Below are 19,666 nucleotides of genomic sequence, written 5' to 3' on the forward strand. Positions count from 1 at the left end.
TGGATCTGCACCACTGCCCACTCCTTGGTCTTTTAACAGTCCCTTGGAACTGTCATTAGTCATGTACAGATGTGAGAGTTGGACTCTAAAGAAAGCTGAGTCCTGAAGAATTGATACTTTTGAACTGTGGTGTTGAAGAAGACTCTTGAGAGTCCCTCGGACTGCAAGGAGATCCAACCAGTCCACCCTAAAGGAAATCAGTTCTGAATATACATTGGGAGGACTGATGCTGAAGCTGAAACTCCAATACTTTGGCCACCGGATGTGAAGAACTCAGTCATTTGAAAAGACCCTGATAATGGGAATGATTGAGGGTAGGAGGAGAAGGGGATGACCAAGGATGAGATGGTTGGATGGCATCACCCACTCAATGGACATGAGTTTGAGTAAACTCTGGGAGCTGGTGATGGACAGGGAAGCCTGGAGTGCTGTAGTCCATGGGGTTGCAAAGAGTCAGGCATGACTAAGCAACTGAACTGAACTGGACTGGAACTGTCATGGCAACTCTGGGTGTGTCATTTCACTTACTGATTGAGAATCAAGTTCCATCTTGTCTGCCATCTTGGTCCCATTTGATTCTAATTGGTTTATGTTGTGTCCTTGGGCTATGTTATTCTTTCAAAAGTTGTGCCCTGCCCCTTTCCCTCCTGTTATAGTATGACTTCAGTCTTTGCCTAGATCCAAAGACAAACTGGGTCCAAACACTTGAAGAGCTCAGTGGCTGAGTGGCTGGATAAGGGTGAGGTCTTAATACAGTCTCTAAAAGCCTTTGGCTCCCTCTGCAGAGCTAGAGCAAGATGACTTCTCAGTCTTGAGGGACCCTGAGTGTGTGTCTTTTGCCAGCTCTGTACCTTCTCCCTGCTCCTGCCATCTCCCTCCTCAGCTCTGCTCAGTGGAGACTGGCTCGCAGCAGAGCATGTAACATCTTTCTGTCAAAGCTAGCCCTAGAGAGAAGGCTTGGTAAAGTCATTTGTGCTGAGATAATAATTAGTATCAACCTTTAAGAGTAATTGCCTTTTATCCCAGGAAAATTTCATTAAAAGGTGAAATTCCAGTATGAATTTTGAGGTTTTAGGTTGTAGATGGGGAACTCACTGAAGGGCAGTAGAGCTCCCTCTGTAATGTTAAAACAACAGTCTGCAAAAACTGCAGTTTATTGCAGTTCATCTAAAATATGAGATTTTAGGTGTATATAGGAACATAATTTAACATCATTTTAAGCAGAAGGAAAATAGCTGTCACCATCGAAACTGGTTTATTCTAGCTTTTTCGAAAGCTAGAGATTTAAAGTCAAACAGTAGAGCCAAAGAAGATAATCATCTTTTAGTCTTTCAGAAGATTTTAATCCCTTTTGGCTTTCCTCCAAGGATAGCTGAACAGGACATTAAGTGGCTGAAAAGCCCAAGTTTTCAATGTTTCATAACTGCAATCAGTCCTATGCATTAATTTTGAGGAAGCACTAAATTATAAAAAACTCTCATAGTAAGGCAAGCAGCTCTATGGATTTTTCATTTTCTTTTCTTCTTTTTTTTTTTTCTTTCTTTTGGTGGGAGGAGCTAAGAGATTTTGTTTTAGTTAATGTTTTTGTTTTTAAAACCATGAAAGAGAAAATGCTTCACTGGCCCACAGCAAACATTCCCATAAAATTCTCTTTGGCCATGACTAAGCACAACACATGTAGAGCCGAAAGGGGTTTTATGGCTTCCCCTTATTTCCCGTGCAGAGAAAAAAAATGAGCCTAGGATCAAAATAAAGTTGGAATGAAAACCATATTTCTACCTCATTGGTTGGGCTTCTACTCTGCCTCTTAATAATATCTACAATGGTTTGGTTTTATCAAAAAGGAAAAAGAAAAACACTCTTTCCCCTTGGGCTTCTAGAAGAGACAATATACATGTGGAATTCTGTGAGCTGAGCTGCTGTTGCTGCTTTGGTCAGGCACATTTACAAATTTCACTGATGTGATTAGTGGCTCCCAGGTAGCCTCCTGTGAGCCATAGGGTTGAGACAGTACTTCTGAAGGCAGGAACAGTGCCCTGTCCAGCAGGCTCTTGATTATGAGTGTTGATCACTTCTGGAGCAAGGTAATCCTGGCTGGCTGTCAGCTTCAACTCCAGCCCTGGGAACCCAGACCCACCAACTCCTTGTTATACTATCATGGCAATCCACTCTGCTGACTGGGCCAATAACCTTCCCAGAGAAATCAGATGAAATAGGGGCAATATTTTTTTTCTACCAAGGGTAACTGATCCATGCAGATGGGATTCAGGGCAGTAAGCCAGTGCTTTCTTAGAACTCTCAGTTTTTAATTTTAAGCAGGACTGACTGCCCTCTTGCCCTCCCTGAACCTCATTTTCCTACTCTAGACAAGGGAGGACAACTGATTACTTTATAGAATGAAGCATTTGTTTTCATGTAGGCACACATGTTCCATATTTTGAATAAAAATGTTACATTTAAATTTCATGGAGATTGGGGGGAAACTTTGTAAGTGTAAAAATAGTGTTGAGAAAATAAAAAATACCAATAGACTTCAGCTTGTAAGAATTTGATACTACTCTATGGTAAAAGATTATAAATAAAATCAAAAGTCAAATGACAAATTGGAAGATATTCATATTACATATAACAGGCAAGGATTAATATGCTTTACAAGAAAGGAATTTTTACACTGCAATAAGAAAAAATTCCCTAGTATCCCATTATAGAAGTGGGCAAACAAAGCAATCTTGCAAACCAGCTGAAAAACTGAAACTATCAGGTATTCTAGTAATTTAGACAGTGTTCTGTTGGCTCAAGAATACACAAGCCAATCAACCATTGGAACAGAAGAGAGAAACAGAACCACATAAGCATGGTCACCTGATTTACAACAAAGGCAACAAATAATGTAAGGCAGAGGGTAAAAGATGGTCTTTCAATTAAATAGTGCTGGGTGAATTGACTATTTGCATGGAATAAAATGTATCTGAACCTCTACCTCACATGATACACATGAAACAGCTCCAAATGAATTCCAGATCTAAACGTGAAAGGGGAAAAACAAACAAACAAACAAAAACATGCAGAGAAAAACATAGAAGAACATCTTCATGATCTTGGAATGGATAAAGATTATTTAAACAGTCACAAAAAGTATTAATCATTAAAGAAAATGATTGATAAACTGTACTAAAATTAAAACTTCCATTCACACAAAGATACCATTGAGAGTAAAAAAGGGAACCTAAAGAGTGGGAAAAGATATTTGCATGTATTTATCCACCTTACTAGGTAGGAAAAAAGAGCAAAAATTTGAACAGATACTTCATGAAAGAGTATATTAAATGGCTGAGAAACATATGAAAAGGCACTCAGTATCAGTCATCAGGAAAAATCAGATTAAAACCACAATGAGATAGTGTTACATACCTACCAGAATGAAAGTGAAAAACTGAAACTATCATACTCTAGTAATTAAGACACTGTTCGATTGGCTCAAGAATACACAAACCAATCAACCATTGGAACAGAAGAGAGAAACAGAACCACATAAGCAGAACCGACTCTTTGCAACCCCATAGAATTCTCCAGGCCAGAATACTGGAGAGGGTAGCCTTTCCCTTCTCCAGGGGATCGAACCCAGGTCTCCTGCACTGGAGGTGGATTCTTTACCAGTTGAGCACAAGGGAAGCCCAAGAATACTGGAGTGGGTAGCCTATCCCTTCTCGATCTTCCCAACTCAGGGATTGAACCCAGGTCTCCTGCATTGCAGGTGGATTCTTTACCAGCTGAGCACAAGGGAAGCCCAAGAATACTGGAGTACATAGCCTATCCCTTCTCTAGTAGATCTTCCCAACAGAGGAATCAAACCAGAGTCTCCTGCATTGCAGGCAGATTCTTTACCAACTGAGCTATCAGGGAAGCCCTACCAGAATGGCTACAGTTAAAAAGACCAACAATACTAAATATTGATAAGGATGTGAAACTGTCACTCTCACACCTTGCTGATGGGATATAAAATGGTTATGACCACTTTGAAAGCAATTTTGACACTATCTATTAAATATGTGTGTTCTCAGCAATTCTACACTAAATTCTTTCTCCAAAAGACATGACATAGCAGCAGTATTCATAATACCAAATGGGAAAATGCCCAAATACTCATCAATGGATAAATAAATTGTGGTACATTTACACAATGGAATTCTAACAGCAATAAGAAGAAAACAATCTGCAACCTTACGCAACAATATGAATGAATCTCATAAACATGTATTTATAGAAAAGAAACTAGACACAAAGAGTATACACCTTGTTATTCATTTATAGAAAGTACAAAAACAGGTTAGAATAATTTTTTGTTGTGCTAGTGAGAGTACAAATCACCCACTCTGAAAGATGTTTTGGCAAAATAGAAGAATAGAGCAAGAGTCAAAAAGTTTCATGCACTTTGACTTCTTGAACTCTATCCTAAGGAAAGAATTGTAGATGCCCATATCAATTTAGGGGCTTCTCTGGTGGTTCAGATGGTAAAGAATCTGCCTGCAATGTGGGACATCTGGGTTTTATCCCTGGGTTAGGAAGATCCTCTGTAGGAGGGCATGGCAACCCGCTCCAGTATTCTTGCCTGGAGAATCCCACAGACACAGGAGCCTGGCTGGCTACAGTCCATGGGGTCACAAAGAGTTGGACGCAACTGAGCAATTAAGCACATATGTCAATTTACATTAAAAGATATTCATGTTAGAGTTCTTGTACTAATAAAAAGCTGGAAACTGATAAATATCTCTAATAGAGAAGTAATTAAATAACTTTGGTATATATGCTTTGATGAACTATTATGCAGCCGCTGAAGATCATGTTTTTAAACCACATTTAATAATACTCAATACTCATGATTTAATGTAAGGCGGAAAGGAGTATGTCAAGGCTGTATATTGTCACCCTGCTTATTTAACTTATAAGCAGAGTGTATCATGCGAAATGCCAGGCTGGATGAAGCACAAGCTGAAATCAAGATTGCCCAGAGAAATATCAACAACCTCAGATATGCAGATGACACTACCCTAATGGCAGGAACCGGAGAGGAACTAAAGAGCCTCTTGATGAAGGTGAAAGACGGAGTGAAAAAGCTGGCTTAAAACTCAACATTCAAAAAACTAAGATCATGGCGTCTGGCCCCATTACTTCATGGCAAATAGATGGGGGGAAAATGGAAATAGTGACAGATTTTATTTTCTTGGGCTCCAAAATCACTGCAGATGGTGACTGCAGCCATGAAAATTAAAAGACACTTGCTCTTTGAAAGAAAAGCTATGACAAATGTAGACAGCATTTTAAAAAACAAAGACATTACTTTGCTGACAAAGGTCCGTATAGGTCAAAGCTATGGTTTTTCCAGTAGTCATGTATGGATGTGAGAGTTGGACTGTTAAGAAGGCTGAATGCCTTAAAATTGATGGTTTTGAACTGTGGTGTTGGAGAAGACTCTTGAGAGTCCCTTGGACTGCAGGGAGATCAAACCAGTCAATCCTAAAAAAGAAATCAACCTTGAATATTCATTGGAAGGACTGATGCTGAAAGAAAAGCTCCAATACTTTGGCCACCTGATGCAAAGAGTCGACTCACTGAAAAAGACCGTATGCTGGGAAAGATTGAGGGCAGGAGGAAAAGAAGATGACAGAGGATGAGATGGCTGGATGGCAACTCAATGGACATGAGTTTGAGCATATTCCAGGAGTTAGTGACGGACAGGAAAGTCTGGCGTGCTGCAGTCAGCGGGGTTGCAGAATCGGACATGACTGACTGATAATGAGCAAAAAAGTGTAGGATAAAATACCATGCAATACAGTCCCAATATTATTGCATATGTGTATGTGCGTGCTCAGTTGTGTCTGACTCTTTGTGACCTCATCAACTGTAGCCCTCCAGGCTCCTCTTTCCATGGCATTTTCCAGGTAAGGTTACTGGAGTGGGTTGTCATTTCCTATTTCAGGGGATCTTCCGGACCCAGGGGTTGAATCTAAGTCTCCTGTGTCTCCTGCATTAGCAGGCAAATTCTTGATCCCTAGTGCCACCTGTATACTCACGTACATATATATATACATACTTATGCAAAAGAAGGGGAAAAAATACCACAAGGTAAATAGAAGTCATTCCTACAAAGTGGAATTACAAGGCATTTATATTTTCTTCTTTAAATAATTTTTCCATGTTAGTACTTATGACTATGGTTCTGTCACAGCCTTGAACCTTCTCCTAAATAGGACTCGATATCCCTTTTGTTCCCTAGCATTCCATTAAGACCAAGTGTTGATTTTTACTCAAGATTTTATAAGAAAGAGGACAGTTTTACACTGTGCAGTTCATAGGCCTTTATATACTCCCTTTAAGTGTGCCTTGTGATGGCTAATTTTGTATGTCAACTTAACTGGGTCACGGGATGTCCAGATACCCAGTTAACATTATTTCTAGGTGTGTCTGTGAGGGAGTTTCCGGAAGAAATGAGCATTTGAATCCATAGCAGATTCCGTTTCCCAATTACACAATCTGTTGAGAGTCTGAATAGGACAAAAAAAGGGTGAAGGAAGTGAGACTTTGCCCTCTCTGCCTGACTACTTGGGCTTTCCAGGTGGTGCTAGTGGTAAAGAACATGGCTGTCAGTGCAGGAGACGTAAGCGACTTAGCAGCAGCAGTAGCCTGACTACTTGACTACTTGAGTTGGATAGCAGCAGTCTCCGGCCCTAGGATTGAAACTTACTCCATTGGCTCTCTGGTTCAGGTCTTGGAATTGTGGGTGTGTGTGTTCAGTTGCTTCAGTCGTGTCTGACTCTTTGCAACCCTATGGGCCATAGCCCGCCAGGCTCCTCTGTCCACAGGATTCTCCAGGCAAGAATAATACTGGAGTCAGCTGCCATGCCCTTCTCCAGGATCTTCCTGACCCAGGAATTGAACCCGGCTCTCTTGCACTGCAGGCAAATTCTTTACCAACTGAGCCAGCAGGGAAGCCCCGTTAGAACTGTACTAAAAGGTATACCATCTCTTCTCCCTGTTTTCAGGCCTTTTGACTTGGATTGGAACTATGTCACCAGCTTTCTGAGGTCTCCAAGCTTACAGATGGCAAATAGGACTTCTCAGCCTCCATGACTGTGTGAGGCAATTCCTCCTAAGTCTCTTTCTATATCTCCTATTGGTTCTGATTTTCTAGAGAACTATGGCTAATTTATACCTCATCTCTTCCTTCCCTCAAGCCAGATAAGTTTTCCTTTTTGTGGTTGTCCTTCCTTGGGTAGCACCTAGACAAGCTGGTATCTAAACAGGTTGGTTTCTGGCTTCCTCAATTCCAGGTCTTCCCCGTCTCAGGCCTCCAAATCTCTCTACCTTTCTGATGTAGGAAAAAATGCTTCTCCAAATATGCATACATCCACCACCCACTCACCAAAACCTCTAATAAAAATTCTTGTTAATTTTCAATTTTTCATATTACTTTCAGAGTAAAAAAAATTCTGAATTCTCATAGCAACTCAACAGAGTGAAATTTTTCTCTGGGCAGCAACAGTGTTAATGAAAATATGTAATATGTAAGACCAAGTCTGGTTAGTTAAAATTAACCTTTCGTCCAGAAATTCTTCAACTTAAAAACATCCACACATCAGGCACACATTTATTTGATCATTTGAATTATATGTGTAGTAGTTCCCCTTGGAGAGGGCAGAGATTGAAGAATTATTTGTATTTGCATTAGCTTTATGTAACATTGATTGATAACTAGATGAAACAGTTAATTCTGGACTCAGAAAATAGTGGCATGAACAAACTTAACAATTAGGTGACTTGAAACTCATTTGTGCTTAGTTTTTTATGAGCAGCATAATTTTCTACCTAAATTTAGTCATTCTGAACTAAAGCAGGATGGAGTTGTACCTTATTCATTTATCCATCCACTCAGGAAACTTGTATATCCTTCTTCTGTGCCATGTACTATTCTAGGAGCTATATAGAAATAAAAATGGTGCATGAGGTCTTTCTTTTATGAAGCGTATGGGGAAAAGAGAGTCTAACACGGGGTGTGAATGTATACAATATCGTCATACATATTTCTGTATTTTCTAAATCTTGCTGTCATGGGACTTACCATCCACTGTAGCAGTAGGTTTCAGCACTTCAGGAGATGGGTGGATATCTGCTTTAAACAAAATCATTGCTCAGTTATTTTTTTCTCCAGCAAAAAAGAAAAGAAAAGAAAAATTATGGTGAAAGCCTGGTGTTATGAAAAAAGACCTTCTAAATTACTTTACACATCAATGGCTAACCTGAAGAACTCAGACCATGCTATTTTTTACATAGTGCAAAGTATACTTCTATCCAAAAGTTGCTGCCCTAGGAGAAGAAGGCCAGAATACATCAGTGCCAATATGTGGAGGGGGTGGGGAGGCAAGGAGGAGGGGTGGTAGACACGAAGGCCAGGAGCTGGGAGCTTCAGCAGACCAGGACAGAATGAGGGATAGAATAAAGAGAGATCCAGAGGTGGGGAATATTAGGACCAAGAACACCTAGTTGTGGTGATGGAGTTCCAGTTACGGTCACCAGCATATCAACCACAATAGTCAAACAGGACTTGCTTTCCCTCCGTTGTCTCTAGCTAAGGGAACTATCTGATTCAGTCACTTTACAACCAAGGCCAGTGAGAAGTCAGAGGACATGATAAGGGTCAAAATAATGCCTCCACTGCCATGTGGTCATGTAAGTGATATTCCTCCTCCATAAGCCAGTTCACCATCTCAGAATGGAACAGAGTCACAGAGGGAAAAATATGAAATATTAGACATTTTATCCCTTAAAGACTAAACATTTGCCAAAAGAACTCTCGCTAGGAGAGATCTGGCTTCGAGGAACTTCCCTCTTCTAGACCTTATCCTGGAAAAGTGACCTTAGTTGTGTCCATTGTGCTCCAAATGTCCTATCACCTTTCCCAGGATATGCCCTTTACTCTCAAATTTCCTTTTTCCATCTGACCTCCATTCTTAAGCAAAATTCTCATTTTATTTTTGCCCTGATGTCAATCAACAGTCAAAAGGAAAAGTAGCCAACAAGTTAATCCAAAATTTTATGAATTCTACTAACAAAATACACACACACACACACACACACACACACACACACACACACACACCTGAAAGCTGGATCCTAGTCAAAACTTAATTGGAGCAAAACTAAAAATCATGTGGAAAGAAGTAACATAAAATTAAAAAAAAATCCTATGATGGAAGTATTCTAAATCTGGATTGTGGTGTTGGTTGCACAACTATATCAATTAACTAAAACTCATCTAATTTTGTGTTCTCTAATATGATAGCCACTAGGCACATGTGGCTATTTAAATTTATTAAAGTTGTATTATTCAGAGGAATAGAATTGAGTGTCAGAAATAAACCTATAAGTCTGCAGTTAATTAAGTGGTGCCAAGACCATTCAACAGGGAAAGATTTTTGTCAACAAATTGTTCTCAGATGACTGGATGGACACATGCAAAACAGTGAAGCTAGTTCCCTTCTTTACATCATACACAAATATTAACTCAAAATAAACCAAAAACCTAAGTGTAAGAGCTAAAACTATAAAACACTTAGAAAAAACCTTATGAGTAAATCTTCATAATCTTTGATTTAGCAATAGAATTTGAGATATGACATCAAAAGCACAAGTAACAAGGGAGTTTCCTGTTAGTCCAGTGGTTAGGACTCTGGACTTTCACTGCCAAGGGTCTGGGTTGGATCCCTGGTTAGGGAAATAAGATCTCACAAGCCACATGGCACAGCCAAAAAAATAGATAAATTTGGCATAAAAATAAAAAGTGTTTGTGAATCAAAGGACACCATCAAAAGTAAAAAAAAAAAATTTGCCAATCATATATTTGATAAGGGATGCGTTTGAACTGTGGTGTTGGAGAAGACTCTTGAGAGTCCCTTGGACTGCAAGGAGATCCAACCAGTCCATTTTGAAGGAGATCAGCCCTGGGATTTCTTTGGAAGGAATGATGCTAAAGCTGAAACTCCAGTACTTTGGCCACCTCATGCGAAGAGTTAACTCATTGGAAAAGACTTTGATGCTGGTACGGATTGGGGGCAGGAGGAGAAGGGGACGATAGAGGATGAGATGGCTGGATGGCATCACTGACTCGATGGACGTGAATCTGAGTGAACTCTGGGAGATGGTGATGGACAGGGAGGCCTGGCGTGCTGTGATTCATGGGGTTGCAAAGAATTGGACATGACTGAGCAACTGAACTGAACTGAACTGATCCAGAACTGGTAAAGAATTCTTGCAATTCAATAACAAGAAGACAAACAACCCAACTCCAAAATGGGCAAAGAACCAAATAGATATTTCTTCAAAGATGACATACAAATGGCCAATAAGCACATGAGAGATGCTCAACATCATTAGTCATCAGAGAAATGCAAATGAGGACTGCAGTAAGATGCTACTTCATACTCTTAGGATGGCTATAATTTAAAGAAAAGAAAAGGAAAAGTGTTGATGAGGATGGAGGGAAACTGGAAACTTTGCAGTATACATTGCTCATGGGAATGTAAAGTAGTAGAGTTGCAGTGAAAAACATGTTGGCAGTTTCTTAAAAAGTTAAACATAAGATTAGCACCAAGACAGCATATTAGAAAGCAGAGACATCACTTTGCCAACAAAGGTCCATATAGTCAAAGCTATGGGTTTTCCAGTAGTCACGTACGGATGTGAGTTGGACCATCAAGAAGGATCAGTGCTGAAGAATCAATGCTTTCAAATTTGCAGTGCTGTAGAAGACTCTTGAGAGTCCCTTGGACCGCGTGGAGATCAAACCAGTCGTCAATCCTAAAATAAGTCAACCCTGAATATTCATTGGAAGGAGTGATGCTCCAATACTTTGGCCACTTGATGTGAAGAGCCAACTCACTGTAAAAGATCCTGATTCTGGGAAAAATTGAGGGCAAGAGGAGAAGGGGGTGACAGAGAATGAGATGGTTGGATGGCATCACTGACTCAATGGACATGAGTTTGAGCAAACTCAGGGAGATAATGAAGGACAGGGAAGCCTGGTATGCTGCAGTTCATGGGTCACAAAGAGTCAGACATGACTTAGGGACTGAACAACAGCAGCAACAGAATTACCATGTCCGAGCAATTCCACTTCCAGATGTATACCCCAAAGAACTGAAGATAGATCTTCAAACAAAAGTTGGTATGAGTTTTCACACCAGCACTATTTATCTTTAATACCTTTAACCAAAAGGGAAGAGCAACCCAAATGTCCATCAACCGATGAATAGATAAACAAACTGTGGTGTATCTATAAAAGAGCTTCCCTGGTGGCTCAGACGATAAAGAATCTGCCTGCAATGCAAGAGACCTGAGTTTGATCCTTGGGTCAGGAAGATCCCCTGGAGAAGGGAATGACAACCTATTCTAGTATTCTTGCCTGGAGAATTCCATGGACAGAGGATCTTGGTGGGCTACCATCTATGGAGTTGCAAAAAAGAATGGCATACTTGCACAAGCTACTTACTACATGGATAAACCGCAAAAACATTATGCTAAGTTAAAGAAATCAGATAACAAAGATCTACATATTACAGCATTCCATTTATATGAGATATCCAGAATAGGCAAAGCCAAAGAAACAGAAAGCAGATTACAGATTGCCAAGGGGTGGGGGAAGGGGATGTGGGAAGTTACTGCTCGACGGGTATGGAGTTTCCTTTTTGGGTGATGAAATGTTTTGAAATTTGATAGAGATGGTTGTGTAACACTGTAAAGGTAATAAATGCCAGTGAATTATACACTTTAAAATGGCAAAATGGAAAAATTTACATAACATAATTTTCTAGATTACACTAGCCATATTTGGGGTAGTTAGTGCCACTGATTGGATTTTGCATATTGTAGGGTATTTCTACCATGTACAAATTCTATTGGAAGTACTGATACAAATGTACACTTATAATGGGCAAGTTTGTTATATGTAAAAAGATATTTCAAAGGCAAATATATTTTTTAACCATTAAAAAATTTGAAGTATAGTTAATTTGCAATGTTATATTAGTTTCAGATGTACACCAAAATGATTCAATTATATATGTGATTGAATATATATATATTCTTTTTCAGATTCCTTTCCATTAAATCTTATTATAAGAATTGAATGTAGTTCCCTGTGCTCTAGAGTAGATCCTTGTTGCTTATCTATATTATATATACTAGTGTGTCTATGTTAATCCTAAAGTTCTAATTTATATATTACATAATATAGTATATAGATACACACATATATATATATGTATGCATATACACAGGCTTCCCTAGTGGCTCAGTGGTAAAGAATCTGCCTGCAATGCAGGAGACATGGGTTTGATTCCTGGGTCGGGAAGATCCCCTGAGGAAGGCATGGCAACCCTCTCCAGTACTCTTGCCTAGAGAATCCCATTGACAGAAGAGCCTGCCAAGCTGCAGTCCATAGTGTCACACAGAGTCGGACACGATTGAAGAAAATAAGCAGCAGCAGCGGTATACATATACATATGACATCTTTCTTCATTCATCTGTTGATGGATACTTAGGTTGCTTCCATATCTTGGCTATTGTACATAGTGCTGCTATGAATGTTGGGGTGCATATATCTTTTCAAATTAGACTGTCCTCCAGATATAGTGAGATTGTAGGTGCTGTGCTTATTCGCTCAATCATGTCCGACTCTTTGTGACCCCATGGAATGTAGCCCGCAAGGCTCCTCTGTCCGCGGGGTTGCTCCAGGCGAGAATACTGGAGTGCATTGCCAAGCCCTCCTCCAGGGGATTGTAGGATCATATGATAACTCTATTTTTAGTTTTTTAAGAAACCTCCATACCGTTCCCCATAGTGGCTGCACCAATTTAAATTCCCACCAACTATGTAGATGAATTCCTTTTCTCCACACCCTCTCCAGCATTATTTATTTATAGACTTTATAATAATGGCCATTCTGACTGGTGTGAGTCATGTCTCATTGCAGTTTTGATTCACATTTCTCTAATAATTAGATATGTTGAGTATCTTTTCATGTGCCTGCTGGCCATTGGTATGTCTACTTTGGAGATCCAATGGAAAATATTGATCTTTTCAAAGAACCAGCTTTTGGTTTCACTGATTTTGTTTACTATTTTCCTGTCTTCAATTTCATTGATTTCTGCCCTAATATAGTCTGCTTGCTTTAGGTTTATATTATTTTTCTTTCTCTGTCCTAAATTGGAGGCTTAGTCTATTATCGTTAAATCTTTCTCCATTTCTAAAATATGAATTCAATGCTATAAATTTCTCTCTCACCATTGCTCTCAGAGAAGGGAATGGCAATCCACTCCAGTGTTCTTGCCTGGAGAATTCCATGGACAGAGAAGCCTGGTGGGTTACCATTTGTGGGTCACAAAGAGTCAGACACACTGAGCGACTAACACACAGACACACACCAATACTTTCACTGCATTCCACAGATTTTGTTAAGTTATATTTTCTTTAGTTCAAAATATTTAAGGATTTTTAGAGATATTCTTTGATGTGTTATTTAGAAGTATGTGGTTTAATTTCCAAATATTTTGAGATTTCCATTTATTTTTCTGTTATTGATTTTTGGCTTAATTCCATTGTGGTGTGAGAGAATACTTTGTGGGATTTCTATTCTTTTAAATTTGTTAATGTGTGTTTTATGGCACTGAATGTGGGCTATCCCATGAAAGCTTGAGAAGAATGTGTATTCTGCTGTTTTTGGATGAAGAATTCTATAACTGTCAGTTAATTCCAGTTGATTAATAATGCTGTTCATTCAACTATATCCTTACTGATTTTCTGTCTATTGGATTTGTCAGTTACTAATAGAGAGTGTTCATATCTTTAACTATAATAATGGCCTCCTCTACTTCTCCTTGCATTCTATCAGTTTTTGCTTCATATATCTTGTTGCTCTGTTGTTAAGCAGATACACATTCAGGATTGTTGTTTCCTTGGAGACTTGACCCCTTTATCATTAATAATTCTCCTTGCTATTATTGATATTTATAAAAGAATATTATTGTTAATATTGGTGATAACACCATGTTAATTTTCCTCTTTCTGAAGTCAGCTTTGTCTGAAATTAATACAGCTACTCCAGTATTCTTTAAGTTAGTGTTACCATGATATTTATGTCTCTGAAAGTGAAAGTGTAAGTCAATCAGTCATGTCCAACTCTTTGCAACTCCATGGATTATTCAGTCCATGGAATTCTCCAGGCCAGAATACTGGAGTGGGTAGCTGTTCCCTTCTCCAGGGGATCTTCCAACCCAGGGATTGAACCCAGGTCTCCTCCATTGCAGGTGGATTCTTTACCAGTTGAGCCACAAGGGAAGCCCATGTGTGTCTCTACCTCTTTACTTTCAATCTGTATGTATCTTTACATTTTAAGTAGGCTTCTTAAAAGCAACATGGTTTTTATTCACTGTCTCAATTTCTGTCTTTTAATTGGTGTGTTTAGACCTTTCACATTTGAAATGATTATTGATATAATTGATTCATATCTATTGTATTTGCAAGTGTTTTCTAGTCATTGTGTTGTTCCTTGTTTCTTGTCTTCCCCTTTTTCTGCCTTGTCTGTTTTTTTTTTTCCTAATTAAACAATCATTTTATTGCCTGAGTTCATAGACAAATATGTGCAACCAGAGCAGGGGCTGTGGATGACTAGTATTTCCAAATTGGTTGGGGGTGGGGTGAGGGAGGGACGGTTTTGGTCTCACAATATTGCGGAAACCTGTGAATGCAGTTCTCAATCAGAATCAAAAGGAATTTAGCATCTTTATCCTTTCTATTCTTCTGAAGATACTCTCGAACAGCAACAAGTTTCTTAATTCAATGATAGAGATCCTCAGGAAGATCAGGAGGAAGTCCTTTGAACTCTAGAATTCTCAAGATTTTATTGCCTGTCACAGAACAATGCCATGTGAGCGTCTCAGGATCACTCTGAGGCAGGCTTTTCTTGGCCAGTTTGTAGCTCTGCTTCTTCATGTCATCAGATGTCAATTTCAGCCAGGTGGAATGACTGCAGTGGTAAGGCAGAGCCAACTGGGACAGACCCTTCCAGGGGCCTGTGTGAGACACCCAAGGGTGGCAGTCTTCTCTTATTCACACAAGAGAAAAAGGGTGGGAGCGCAGGAAGCCACCCTGCACACAGGAAGTGAAGTGACCTCACATCGCCCTGCTTCCTCCCATCCTGCCTTCTCTGTTTTTAATTGAGCGTTTTATATTATTCCATTTTCTCTTGGCCCATTGACTATACTTCTTTACAACTAATGTAAGTCTGTTTATACTGCTTCATAGGTAGCACATGTACCTTATAACAGAGGATTCCCAATTTCCCTTCTTGTCCCTTATAACATTGCTGTCATTCATTTCACTTATTCATAAGCTATAATCAACCAATACATTATTGCTATTGTTATTTTTGGACAAGCAGTTATCTATTAAATCAATTAAGAATAACAAAAATACAAAGTTTTATTTTACTTTCATTAGTTTCTTCTCTCTAATATTCTTCTTTCTTCAGATGTCAACTGAGTTTCTAATATGTATTTTCTACAGGTCTAGATATACGATCTGGAGAAGGCAATGGCACCCCATTCCAGTACTCTTGCCTGGAAAATCCCATGGATGGAAGAACCTGGTAGGCTGTAGTCCATGAGGTTGCTAAGAGTTGGACATGATTGAGTGACTTCACTTTCAGTTTTCACTTTCATGCATTGGAGAAGGAAATGGCAACCCACTCCAGTGTTCTTGCCTGGAGAATCCCAGGGACGGGAGAGTCTGGTGGGCTGCTAGACGTCTATGGGGTCGCACAGAGTCAGACATGACTGAAGGGACTTAGCAGCAGCAGCAGCAGCAGATATATGATCTATACATTCTTCTCTTGGAAGAGTCTCTTTTACCATTTCTCATGAGGGCAGGATAACTGGTGACAAGTTCCTTTGCTTTTATTTGCTTGAAAAAGTCTTTATTTCTCCTTTACTTTTGAAAGATAATTTAACTGGATCCAGTTATCTAGTTTGGTAGCTTTTTTTGTTCAACACTAAATATTTCACTCTAATCTCTTCTTGCTTGCATGGTTTCTAAAGAGAAGTCTGATGTAATTCATATCTTTGTTCCCTGTAATTAAGGTGGTTTTTTCCCCTCTGGCTTCTTTCAGAAATTTTTCTTCTAAAGGCAAGTATCAGATAGATTTGTCTAAACAAAAATAATAAAATTTTGGGAATTCCCCGGTGTTCCAGTGGTTAGGACTTGATGCTTTCACTGCCAGGGTGCAGTTTTGATCACTGGTCAGGGAACTAAGATCCCAAAAGCTGCCCAACAGTGCCACAAATGATAATAATAATAGAAAAATTTTGTATGATCAAGAAAGACAAAGCAAAGTGAAGGCCAAAAACAATGATAAACACAAAGGACAGGCCTTTTCACAAAGATGGCACCAAAGATAAAGAAGGAAGCCCCTGACTCTCCCGAAGCTGGAGCCAAAGCAAAGGCTCTGAGACCAAGAAAGCAATGTTGAAAGGTGTCGACAGCCAGAAACAAAAAAGGAAGATCCAGACGTCACCCACCTTCCGATGGCTCAAAACACTGTGGTTCAGGAGGCAGCCAAACATCCTCTGAAGAATGCCCCTAGGAGAAAGAAGTTTGACCACTATACCATCATCAAGTTCCTGCTCACCACAGAGTCAGCCATGAAGAAAACAGAGGACAGAAACATACTGGTGTTCACCGTGGCTGTCAAGGCCAGCAAGCACCAAACTAAACAGGTTGTGAAGAAGCTCTGTGACGCTGACATGGCTAAAGACAACACCCTGATCAGGTCTGATGGAGAGAAGACATAGGTTCAACTGACTCCTGACTATGATGCTTTGAATGTTGCCAACAAAACTGGGATCATCCAAACTGAGTCCAGCTGACTAATTCTAAATGTAAAAGTTTTCACTATGTTTAAAAAAAAACTCGCAGAGGACAGAGGTCTGGCAGAATGGAAGGCCAAGGGGCAAGGAAGGTCCAAGGAGCTTCCAGGACACTGGGCACTGCTGGGCTGGGGCTGGTGGGACCGTGAAGTGCTATGGGCTATTCTGATAACCATGACGCTTGATGATGTGTGACCTTCTATTTTTCAGAGCGAGAGAGAAGATCCTGGAGAAGTGGCAGTAGGAAATGAATCAGCAAATAATGAAACTCCATTATGAGATCTGTGATTTTCTGGGTTGTTTTTTTCCAAGCCATATTTGATAACCTGGATGGAACAAGAGAGAATGTTGTTAATCAGAGACCAGGGGGAAAACTAGAAAACAAAAGAGAAAGAGAGAGAGAGAGAAAGGACAAACTGGAGGAACACTTGCAATGGTGTACAAACAGTTAATAGTCTTAACAGATAAAGACCTCTTATTAATAAATAAGGGCTTCCCTGGTGGCTCAGATGGTAAAGAATCTGCTTGCAATGTGGAAGACCCATGTTCTATCCCTGGATCAGGAAGATCCCCTGGAGAAGGAATTGGCAACCCATTCCAGTATTCTTTCCTGGAGAATCCCATGGACAGAGGAGCCTGGCAGGCTATATTCAAAGGGATCATAAAGAGTCAGACATGACTGAGCTTAATAAATAAGATAAAGCTAAATGTTGTGAAAGAAAAATAGACAAAGAACATAAAAAGGAAACTCACAAAAAGAAGAAATTAAAGTAGCAAATAAACATAAGTAACAAAAAAAATCTTTGGTAGCTGAAAATGAAATTAATTCAAGAAGGAGACATATTTTTAACCTTCAGATTAGCAAAGATTTGAAAATGTTTGTTGCATACAGAAAAAGGACACTGTCATAATCAGTTGATGACATGTACATTGTTATATTTCTGAAGGGTAATTTAGCAAATTTTACTGAATTCCTCCCAAGCATCCACTTCTTTTGATTCAGCAATTTTACTTCTAGGAATTCATCCTCAGGAAATAATTGAACAAATATACAAAGATGTAATGTATAAAGCTGTTTGTCATGATCATGTTTGTAATAGTAAAAAGTTAACAACAGCCTGACTTTTCAAAAAGTGTTCTTTAAAGGTGATTTTAAAAGTCAAAGAATGAGAAATCAGAGCCAAGAGGGAAAAAATAGTTTGAAACAGGCAAACAAATGGCTGCGACCCAAAAGTCTACAAGCAATAAATGCTGGAGAGGGTGTGGAGAAAAGGGAACCCTCTTACACTGTTGGTGGGAATGCAAACTAGTACAGCCACTATGGAGAACAGTGTGGAGATTCCTTAAAAAACTACATAGAACTGCCTTATGACCCAGCAATCCCACTGCTGGGCATACACACCAAGGAAACCAGAATTGAAAGAGACACGTGTACCCCAATGTTCATCGCAACACTGTTTATGATAGTCAGGACATGGAAGCAACCTAGATGTCCATCAGCAGATGAATGGATAAGAAAGCTGTGGTACATATACACAATGGAGTATTACTCAGCCATTGAAAAGAATACATTTGAATCAGTTCTAATGAGGTGGATGAAACTGGAGCCGATTATACAGAGTGAAGAAAGCCAGAAAGAAAAACACCAATACAGTATATTAACGCATATATATGGAATTTAAAAAGATGGTAATGATAACCCTATATGCAAGACAGCAAAAGAGACACATATGTAAAAAACAGACTTATGGACTCTGTGGGGGAGGGAGAGGGTGGGATGATGTGGGAGAATGGCATTGAAACATGTATACTATCATGTAAGAAACGAATCGCTAGTCTAGGTTCAATACAGGATACAGGATGCTTGGGGCTGGTGCACTGGGATGACCCAGAGAGATGATATGGGGAGGGTGATGAGAGGGGGGTTCAGGGTTGGGAACTCATGTACATCTGTGGTGGATTCATGTCAATGTATGGCAAAACCAATACAGTATTGTAAAGTAAAAAAATAAAATTAAAAAAAAAGAAATAGGCAAACAATCCTTATCATAAGACTCATCTTCCTAAGTGACAGTGCTCTCTACAGCTGGAGAATGGAAAGGGCAGAGTACAATGTGACATCCTGTACATCCTGACACCCTCACCTCTGTGAAGACCCAGAGATTTGCACTCCTGACAGAATGGTGCCTGGCTCCTTGGTTTCACAAACACACATTACCCTCTCCCTTTCTTTAAATGGCATTACCTATTGTTCCCTTTGATAACTAGAAATGTAGATCCTTTATTCAGAAACAGCTAGTTGAGACAATGGGAGAATGTCTCCAAGTCCATCAGTCTGGCAGAATGTTGCTTCTCTGGGGATGGGAGTTGGGGAAGGGAACTCAGAGAGTAGAGTATAAGGTTGGTGCAAAAGTAATTGTGGTTTTACGTTGTTGAACCTTGCTATTTGGTATTGGAATATGTTCTTAAATAAATGTGGCTATGTTATACATCATTTTAATGTGCATTTCTCATTTTATGTTTCTTGCTAATGACATTACTTTCTGTTTATTTTATATGTATTTTAGACTAGGGAAATAATGTTAGACAAAAAGCAAATTTGAGTGATTTTCTTATTCAAGTTCAAAATGGGACATAAAACAGTGGAGGCAAATTGCAACATCAGCAATGTACTTGGCCCAGGAACTTCTAAT

The 19,666-nt window shown here is 39.4% G+C and overlaps 2 pseudogenes; one reads left to right on the forward strand and one right to left on the reverse strand.

Moving 5' to 3' along the window:
- Positions 1 to 14,676: 14,676 nt before the first annotated feature.
- LOC120852246 lies at positions 14,677 to 15,426 on the reverse strand (annotated as a pseudogene).
- Positions 15,427 to 16,489: 1,063 nt separating this feature from the next.
- On the forward strand, positions 16,490 to 16,996 carry LOC120851752 (annotated as a pseudogene).
- Positions 16,997 to 19,666: the final 2,670 nt, after the last annotated feature.

Source organism: Oryx dammah, unplaced genomic scaffold, assembly GCF_014754425.2.
Source record: "Oryx dammah isolate SB20612 unplaced genomic scaffold, SCBI_Odam_1.1 HiC_scaffold_25, whole genome shotgun sequence".
Lineage (NCBI taxonomy): Eukaryota > Metazoa > Chordata > Mammalia > Artiodactyla > Bovidae > Oryx > Oryx dammah.